Genomic DNA, 10,162 nt, shown 5'->3' with positions numbered 1-10,162 from the left:
CAATAAATAATTATATATATATAACAGTAATTAAAGTTCGTGACCGGTCACAATTACTTGGTAGCGTCGGTGCAGCGCTGTACGGGGCGGCGTTGTGACGGCGTCAGATGTAGTGCGTCGGTCGCGTGAGTATAAGACGATGAGACACTACTTGCGTCTTGACGATCGTCCGCAGCTCGGCCAAGAAGTCACAGGAGGAAAGTAGGTAGGGCTTGCCTTCAGCACCATGTCACTGCAGGACCCACGGACACCAAAGGCTGGAGGTAGAACAGAGGCCGGATCGTCGCTGAAGTTATGAAACTCGGGCCCGCAGCCCGACAGCTTCGCTTCTCCGCCCGGCCCTCCTGAAGTCTTTGAGACTCGGACCCACAGTCAGACAGCCTCACTTCTCCGACGGGTGCTCTTGAGGTCTTGAGGTTCGGACCCAGAGCCCGACAACCTTGCCTCGACCACCCCGCACACCGGCCTTCTTTTTTCGAACCCTGCCTTCCTTCTCTTCTTCTTCTGCTCCCTCCTCCAGCAATCGTGTGTCTTCGTGATTCGCTGTTGGCCGAGGTGCCGCGTCAGGCGAGCACGCGCCGAATCCCGCCGTTCTTTTTCTTCTTTTATGGTTACTGATCGTCCGCCGCACCAGACACGCGCACATAAGTCTTTTATACATGACAAAAAGTCCCCCTTTTCGAAAAGTTTTTTTTTGATGAAGCGAAAATAATAAAAAAAAAACTGTGGCGATGCGCGTGGTCTCGTGAGACTTTATACAGTGCATGTACTAACAGATTGAGCGACATGCAGACTTCAACCACAAAAAACAATAAAAGAAACAAGAAAGCATACAGAAGCATGAACTCCCAAAGTGCAAGATTCAATAGCTGATCCTGACCTACTTAAATAATCTGCTCCAAACTTTTCTGAGGAATGCCTTTGATACCCCCATCTGCTTCAGCTTTAAAGCGTGGTAAGGGGCTTCATTTTCTGGTTCGTCAATCACTATAAACGAGGAAGTTTGGAACCTAGCTAGTGGTTGGCACTCTTCATACCGCTTCAGCATGTTGATGTGGAATAATTTAGTGGTATGGCCTACGTCCAACCAGTAGTCAAAGTTGTTTTTCTTTCCAGTGACTACAAATGGTCCCTTCCATTGCATCATGAGTTTGTTATCACTGGTTGGGAGGAGTATGAGTGCACGATCTCCTATCTTCAGCTGTCGACGACAACTGTTTCGGTCGTAGTACCCCTTTTGAGTCTTCTGAGCTTTGCACAAGTTCTGGTGAGCTAACTTCAAAGTCTCTTCTAGTCGGTTTCTGAGGTCGAGAACGTATGCATATGTCGTCTTAACATCTTCCTTCAGCCTGTCTCTGTCCAGAGATCCTTGAGTATAGCCAAGGGTCCTCGTACTTGTCGTCCGTATATCAATTCAAATGGCGAAAAACCGAGGCTGGTTTGTGGCACCTCACGGTACGCAAAAAGAAGAGGAGCAAGATATCGATCCCAGGCTTTTGGTTTCTCTTGGCATAGTTTCCGCAGCATCATCTTAAGGGTTCCGTTGAAGCGCTCCACCATTCCATTACACATTGGATGATAAGGCGTTGAACTGAGATGCTTGATGGCGAGTAAATCATTGATTTCTTTCATCAACTCTGATGTAAAACAAGATGCCTGGTCACAAAGGATCTCGTGTGGGAAACCGATCCTTGAGAACATCTCAACCAACCCTTCGACTACAGTTGCTGAGTCAATAGAAGGTAAAGGGATGGCGTCCGGGAAGCGAGTTGCAAAGTCCACAAGAGTGAGTATATATCGGTTGCCCTTACTCGATGTTGGAGTCAAGGGACCGATGATATCTACCGCTACCCGTTCGAATGGGGTATCTATAAGCGGCGTTCGTCCAAGTGGAGCCTTGCCCACTCTACCTTTTGGAAAGGTTCTTTGACATACATCGCACGATCTCACAAATCTTTTAACGTCCTCTTGGACGCCGGGCCAATAAAATGATCCAAGGACCCGTTCCGTGGTTTTCCGTATGCCTTGATGCCCAGACAAGGAGTTGTCATGTGCCTTATTGAGGACTTCGAGGCGTAGGCACTTCGGTACCACTGCTTGATCGATTATTTTTCCTGGGCATAGGAGCTGTACAATATGCTTTCATCCAGGTACAACGAATGGGCGGTTGTACCTTTTCCCGGAATATTTTTTCCGATTTTGCTTCTACAAACTTGAAGTGTTGTGTCTTCCTGCTGCTTTGTCCGAAACATTTCTCTTGACAATTGTAAGGCTCCAACGCTCACCGGGGACCATGGTTTCGAGATCTTGGCACCCACTATAACCTGCAGAGAACCACTGTCTTCTTTCGTAGTGCTCATCTCGCGTGATTACTTGCTACAGAAGTAAACGAGGATGCTTTCCAATTGGGATCTGGCTTCCATGGGTTGGCGTGCTCCAGGAACGTTACCAATGATCACATCATACAATGGTCTCTCCATGCACTTTGCGACCGTAACACCGGAGAAGTACGGTGATGAAATGTTGACTTCCGCTTCCGGAACGTTAATAGAGCTACCATCAGCCAGTAGTATGATAGACTCAGTGCCTATCATTGCTTCGTCCGGTACAAGATCTCGTCGTACGACTATACTATTGCTTCCTGTATCTCGCAGAACCCAAACGGTCTGTCCAAAAGCTCTCCTTTCAACACCGGCATGTCAAAAGACTTGCTAGAGCAGACTCCCAAAGCATTAGAAAATGTCTCATCTTGCTGCTTGGTACTACGTTCAAAGCATTCCCGTGCATCTTTTTGCTGGTCGGGAGGTAGTATGCAGCATGCTGATGAGCCTTTGGCACCTGGTTCATTTCGTCTGCATGATTGCACATCGTGTCCATATCGGCGGCAATATTCACAATATGGCTGTTTTGTCTTCACACTGGCAATCCGATGTCTTGTGTCCTATCTTATCACATATGAAGCAACGGACTTGAGACTTCACACCTGGTTTCTCATTCGTTTCTTTGCCAGGATTTTGTTCTAGCCTCTCCTTGAACACCAGCAAATTATGCTGCCTCTGTGCCTCCAAATAGTGATCGGCCGCTTCCGAGGCCTCATCCACGGTCTTGCAGTTTCTCTCACGAAGAAAAAGCGCCAAGCGACTATGGCAGTTATTCAAGAATTGTTCTGCGACTATCAAGTCTCGAACTGCATTGAACGTCTTCCCCTGGTTTGCCATCTCCACCCAACGGTCGAAGTAGCTGAAAAGCCGAGTAGCATACTGCTTGCCGGCTTCTCCATCCTGTGGTTTACTTTGCCGAATCTCTCTCGGTATCCCTTCAGCAGTAAACCGAAATCGTTTTAACAATGCTAGTTTTGCTTTGTTATAATCTAGAGAGTCTTCGAGCGATAAACGACCAAACACTTTGAGTGCTTCCCCACCGAGGCACAAGCTGAGGAGCGGTGGCCCACTTTGCTTTTGGCCAGCCCTGTCCAGTCGCTACATGTTCAAAGCGCTTTAAATATGCGTCGAGGTCATCTCGAGAATAATTGAACATGGGGATAAGATTATGTGGGTTGATGGGGGCCGAGACTTCCGCTTGGCTCGTGTGACCTTGCACCATTCCCACTCCCACTGCTTTCTCCCACCTCAGCGAGCCTCAGACGCAACTGCAAATTCTTTTCTTCTAGCTCAAGGCTGCTGTTTGGTCGCCTCTCTTTCCGCCGGCCCGTTCCTCACGCGCCTCTCATCTTCCTCCCGAGCTTGGCTACTTGCTCGTCCTGACCAATTTCTTAACTTCCGCGCCCTGCAGCCCCAAGCGTTCACCCAACGTAATAAATTCTGCCAAACTCATATTCACTTGTCGCTAAAGCAACTGTGAACAACCGGCTTCGTCCTGTCGCGGACGCCAATTTGTGATGATTTGATCTTCCTAGGTCAACGAAGGGTTGTTTACCCGGGAATGTATTTGTACTTGCACGGTTCGAATTATTGTGGCCACCACTGAGACTAATTCACAGTGGGGAAAAGAAACAACGAAGCCGATTGTTAACAAGACATGAACATATAATTAACACAAACTGTCACACACAAACTAACTAACCAAGGTACTAAGATTAATATAAAAGTTCATGCACTTTTAAATGTTCTCTCACAATAAATAATTATATATATAACAGTAATTAAAGTTCGTGACCGGTCACAATTACTTGGTAGCGTCGGTGCAGCGCTGTACGGGGCGGCGTTGTGACGGCGTCAGATGTAGTGCGTCGGTCGCGTGAGTATAAGACGATGAGACACTACTTGCGTCTTGACGATCGTCCGCAGCTCGGCCAAGAACTGCAGGAGAAAAGTAGGAAGGGCTTGGCTTCAGCACCACGTCACTGCAGGACCCATGGACACCAAAGGCTGGAGGTAGAACAGAGGCCGGATCGTCGCGGAAGTCATGAAACTCGGGCCCGCAGCCCGACAGCTTCGCTTCTCCGCCCGGCGCTCCTGAAGTCTTTGAGATTCGGACCCACAGTCCGACAGCCTCGCTTCTCCGCCCGGTGCTCTTGAAGTCTTCAGGTTCGGACCCAGAGCCCGACATCCTTGCTTCGTCCCTCGTGCACCGGCCTCCTCTTCGAACGCTGCCCTCCTTCTTCTCTTCTTCTGCCCCCTCTTCCAGCAATCGTGAGGCGCTGTGATTCGCTGATTCGTGATTCGCTGATTCGTGATTCGCTGTTGGCCGAGGGGCCGCGTCAGGCGAGCACGCGCCGAATCCCGCCATTATTTTTCTTTTATGGTCACTGATCGTCCGCCGCACCAGACACGCGCACATAAGTCTTTTGTACATGACAAAAAGTCCCCCTTTTCGTAAAGTTTTTTTATGAAGCGAAAATAAGTAATAAAAAAACTGCGGCGATGCGCGTGGACTCGTGAGACTTCATACAGTGCATGTACTAAACAGATTGAGCGACATGCAGACTTCAACCATAAAAAAAAATAAGAAAGCATACAAAATCATGAGCTTCCTAAGTGCTGGATTCAATAGATGATCCTGACCTACTCAAATAATCAGCTTCAACATTTTCGGAGCCTCTTATGTATTCGACCTTGAAATAACATTCTTGAAGAGCTAGGCTCCATCGAAGAACTCTGCTGTTGAGATGTTTAGCCCGCGACAAATACAACAGATGTTGGTGATCTGTTTGGATGTAGTTCCGTATAGAAAAAGGTGGAACTTCTCGATCGCCCACACTAATGCTAAGCATTCCCTTTCAATGGCGGAATATCGAGTTTCACGTGAGATAAGCTGCCTGCTCGCATAGAAAACGGGATGAAGAACCCCCTCATGTTCTTGCATTAAAACTGGACCTATGCCGGTGTCAGAGGCGTCTGTGCGGAGAAAAAATTCCTTCTGGAGGTTAGGCGCCCTTACAATGGGTTTCGAGCTTAGCGCGTTCTTTAGATCCTGAAATGCATTTTCTCTTTGAGGGGTACAAATCACGCGGCTGCTTTCTCTCTTTCGCGTTAATTCAACAAGAGGTCGGGCCTTCTCAGCGTAATGGGGAATGAAGTCTCGGTAATAACCAGTGAGTCCAAGAAAAGAACGTACTTGTTTCTTGGTTTCTGGTTTTGGAGCATTTAATATCTTTTCTATCGTGCTGTAGACAGGTTCTATCTTATTGCCTCCTAACCGGTGGCCTAAAAATATTATCGAAGTGGTTCCTATTTCAAAATTTTGAGGTTTGACTGTTAACCCTGCGCTCCGAATTCTTTCGAACACCTGCCGGAGCGTGTAGACATGTTCCTCCCAAGTAACTGTGGCTACTAGCACATCATCTATATAGTGCACAACGTTATTCAAGCCAGCTAGAAGAGTGCGCATGAGGCGAGTGAAAATTGCCGAAACTGAGTTAATGCCGAAGGGCATAAACAGATTGGTAGTGTCCGGATTGTGTGGAAAATGCAGTCTTGGCTCTGGACTTCTCTTCTAGTGGTACTTGCCAATAACCCCTTGTGAGATCCAGTTTTGAAAAATAGATCTTGTTTCCCACTTCCGCGAACATCAATTCCGTCCTTGGTATTGGCACTGCATCCGAGACTAGCACACTGTTAATGCGCCGGAAATCAATGCACGCTCGGTACGTTTTGTCTGGCTTTTTAACGAACTAGAGGTGAATTGTAGAGAGAATTTGAGCGTTCGATCACGCCTAGCTGTAAAATGTCATTTTCCCGTTCAACAATCTCCTTCATGGAAAAGGGCAAAGGATATTGCGGTGTGTTAGTCGGTTCTGAAGTTGTCAACTCAAGGCAACATTCGAGGAGTGTTGTCTTGCCCGGTACTTCCGAAAATATGTCTTTATAAGGTACCAACAGTTCTTGCAGCTCAGACCTTTGGCTTTGATCCAGGGCATCAGATGTGCGAACGCTTTCGATACCTCCGCCTGCTTCAGTTTTAAAGCTTGGTAAGGGGCTTCAGTTTCTGGCTCTTCCACCACGACAAACGAGGAAGTTTGGAACGCGGCTAGTGGTTGGTGCTCTTCATAACGCTTCAGCATATTGATGTTGAATAATTTATTGGTATGGCCCACGTCCAACCAGTACTCAAAGTTGTTTTTCTTTCCGGTGACTACAAATGGTCCCTTCCATTGCATCATGAGTTTGTTATCACTTGTTGGGAGGAGTATGAGCGCGCGATCTCCTATCTTCAGCTGTCGGCGACAACTGTTTCGGTCTTAGTACCCCTTTTGAGTCCTCTGAGCTTTGCACAAGTTCTGGTGAGCTAACTTCAAAGTCTCTTCTAGTCGGTTTTTGAGGTCGAGGACATATGCATATGTCGTCTTAACATCTTCCTTGAGCCTGTCTCTTGTCGAGATATCCTTGAGTATGGCCAAGGGTCCTCGTACTTGTCGTCCGTATATCAATTCAAATGGCGAAAAACGGAGGCTTGTTTGTGGCACCTCACGGTACGGAAATAGAAGAGGAGCAAGATATCGATCCCAGGCTTTTGGTTTTTCTTGGCATAGTTTCCGCAGCATCATCTTAAGGGTTCCGTTGAAGCGCTCCACCATTCCATTACACATTGGATGATAAGGCGTTGAACTGAGATGCTTGATGGCGAGTAAATCACTTATTTCTCTCATCAACTCTGATGTAAAACAAGATGCCTGGTCACAAAGGATCTCGTGTGGGAAACCGATCCTTGAAAGCATTTCAACCAGCCCTTCGACTACACTTGCTTAGTCGATAGAAGGTAAAGGGGTGGCGTCCGGGAAGCGAGTTGCAAAGTCCACAAGAGTGAGTGTATATCGGTTGCCCTTACTCGATGTAGGAGTCAAGGGACCGATGATATCTACCGCTACCCGTTCGAATTGGGTATCTATAAGCGGCATTCGTCCCAGTGGAGCCTTGCCCACTCTACCTTTTGGAAAAGTTCTTTGACATACATCGCACGATCTCACAAATCTTTTAACGTCCTCTTGGACGGTGGGCCAATAAAATGATCGAAAGACCCGTTCCGTGGTTTTCCGTATGACTTGATGCCCAGACAAGGAGTTCTCATGTGCCATATTAAGGACTTCGAGGCGTAGGCACTTTGGTACAACTGCTTGATCGATTATTTTTCCTGGGCATATTTGATAGCATCTGTACAACACGCCTTCATCCAGGTAGAACGAATGGGCGGTTGTACCTTTTCCCGGAATATTTTTCCCGATTTTGCTTCTACAAACTTGAAGTGATGTGTCTTCCTGCTAGAGCACTGCACGGGCCGATTTTTTCAGCCCGGGCCCGGCCCGGGCCTGTTTTTACGTTGGGCAGCCCGCCTGAGCCCGATCAAAACTTTAATGGCGAGACCCGGGCCCGGCCCGGGCCCGGGAATCATCTCCGTTACCCGCCCGGCCCGGCCCGCCACCCCTTTACCTTAGGCCCGAGCCCGGCCCGAGACCGACTCGAAACCGGCCCGAACCCGGCCCGAGACCGAAAAATAATGCTTTTCAGGCTTGAGGCGCCCGAGAATAACTCGCTGCACGTTACATGCACACCACCAGAAAGCCCGAGCCCGGCCCGGGCCCGCGTCAAAAAACCCGAGCCCGGCCCGGGTCAAAAAGCACACGCCGTGCCCGAGCCCGGCCCGAGCCCGTGAAAAAACTGTTCTACCCGGCCCGGCCCGGCCGGGCCCGGGCTTTCGGGTAAGCCCGAGCCCGTGCAGTGCTCTACTTCCTGCTGCTTTTTCCGAAACATTTCTCTTGACAATTGTAATGCTCCAACGCCCACCGGGGAACCTGGTTTCGAGATCTTGGCACCCACTATAACCTACAGAGAACCATTGTTTTCTTTCGTAGTGCTCATTTCGCGTAATTAACTTACTACAGAAGTAAACGAGGATGCTTTCCAATTGGGATGGGGTTCCATGGGTTGGCGTGATCCATGAACGTTACCAATGATCACATCATACAATGGTCTCTCCATGCACTTTGCGACCGCAACACCGGAGAAGTACGGTCATGAAATGTTGACTTCCGCTTCCGGAACGTTAATAGAGCTACCATCAGCCAGTAGTATCATAGACTCAGTGCCTATTATTGCTACGTCCTGTACAAGATCTCGTCGTACGACTATACTATTGCTTCCTGTATCTCTCAGAACCCAAACGGTCTGTCCAAAATCTCTCCTTTCAACACCGGTATGTCAAAAGACTTGCTAGGCCAGACTCCCAAAGCATGAGAAAATGTCTCATCTTGCTGCTTGGTACCACATTCAAAGCGTTCCCGTGCATCTTTTTGCTGGTCGGGAGGTATTATGCAGCATGCTGATGAGCCTTTGGCACCTGGTTCATTTCGTCTGCATGATTGCACATCGTGTCCATATCGGCGGCAATATTCACAATATGGCTGTTTTGTCTTCACACGGCAATATGATGTCTTGTGTCCTATCTTATCACATATGAAGCAACGGACTTGAGACTTCACACCTGGTTTCTCATTCGTTTCTTTTCCAGGATTTTGTTCTAGCCTCTCCTTGAACACCAGAAAATTATGCTGCCTCTGTGCCTCCAAATAGTGATCGGCCGCTTCGGAGGCCTCATCCACGGTCTTGCAGTTTCTCTCACGAAGAAAAAGCGCCAAACGACAATGGCAGTTATTCAAGAATTGTTCTGCGACCATCAAGTAACGAACCGCATTGAACGTCTTCCCTTGGTTTGCCATCTCCACCCAACGGTCGAAATAGCTGAGCAGCCGAGTAGCATACTGCTTGCCGGCTTCTCGATCCTGCGGTTTACTTTGCCGAAATCTCTCTCGGTAACCTTCAGCAGTAAAACGAAATCGTTTTAACAATGCTAGTTTTGCTTTGTTATAATCTAGGGAGTCTTCGAGCGATAAACGACCAAACACTTTGAGTGCTTCCCCACCGAGGCACAAGCTGAGGGCGGTGGCCCACTTTGCTTTTGGCCAGCCCTGTCCAGTCGCTACATGTTCAAAGCGCTTTAAATATGCGTGGAGGTCATCTCGAGAATAATTGAACATGGGGATAAGATTATTTGGGTTGATGGGGGCCGAGACTTCCGCTTGGCTCGTGTGACCTGCACCATTCCCACTCCCACTGCTTTCTCCCACCTCAGCGAGCCTCAGACGCAACTGCAAATTCTTTTCTTCTAGCTCAAGGTGCTGTTTGGTCGCCTCTCTTTCCGCCGGCCGTTCCTCACGCGCCTCTCATCTTCCTCCCGAGCCTTGGCTACTTGCTCGTCTGACCAATTTCTTAACTTCGCGCCCTGCAGCCCCAAGCGTTCACCCAACGTAATAAATTCTGCCAAACTCATATTCACTTGTCGGTAAAGCAACTGTGAACAACCAGCTTCGTCCTGTCGCGCGGGCGTCAATTTGTGATGATTTGGTCTTCCTAAGTCAACGAGGGGTTGTTTACCCTGAAATGTTTTGTACTTCCACGGTTCGAATTATTGTGGCCACCACTGAGACTAATTCGCAGTGGGAAAAAGAAACAACGAAGCCGATTGTTAACAAGATATGAACATATAATTAACACAAACTGTCACACACACAAACTAACTAACCAAGATACTAAGACTAATATAAATGTTCAGGCACTTTTAAATGTTCTCTCACAATAAAGAATTATATACAACAGTAAAGTTCGTGACCGGTCACAATTAATTGGTAGCGTTGGTGCAGCGCTGTACG

This window comes from Dermacentor silvarum, chromosome 6 (assembly GCF_013339745.2).
Source record: "Dermacentor silvarum isolate Dsil-2018 chromosome 6, BIME_Dsil_1.4, whole genome shotgun sequence".
In the NCBI taxonomy this organism is placed as follows: domain Eukaryota; kingdom Metazoa; phylum Arthropoda; class Arachnida; order Ixodida; family Ixodidae; genus Dermacentor; species Dermacentor silvarum.
The sequence above is the reverse complement of the archived record's forward strand: the minus strand, read 5'-3'. Positions refer to the sequence as shown.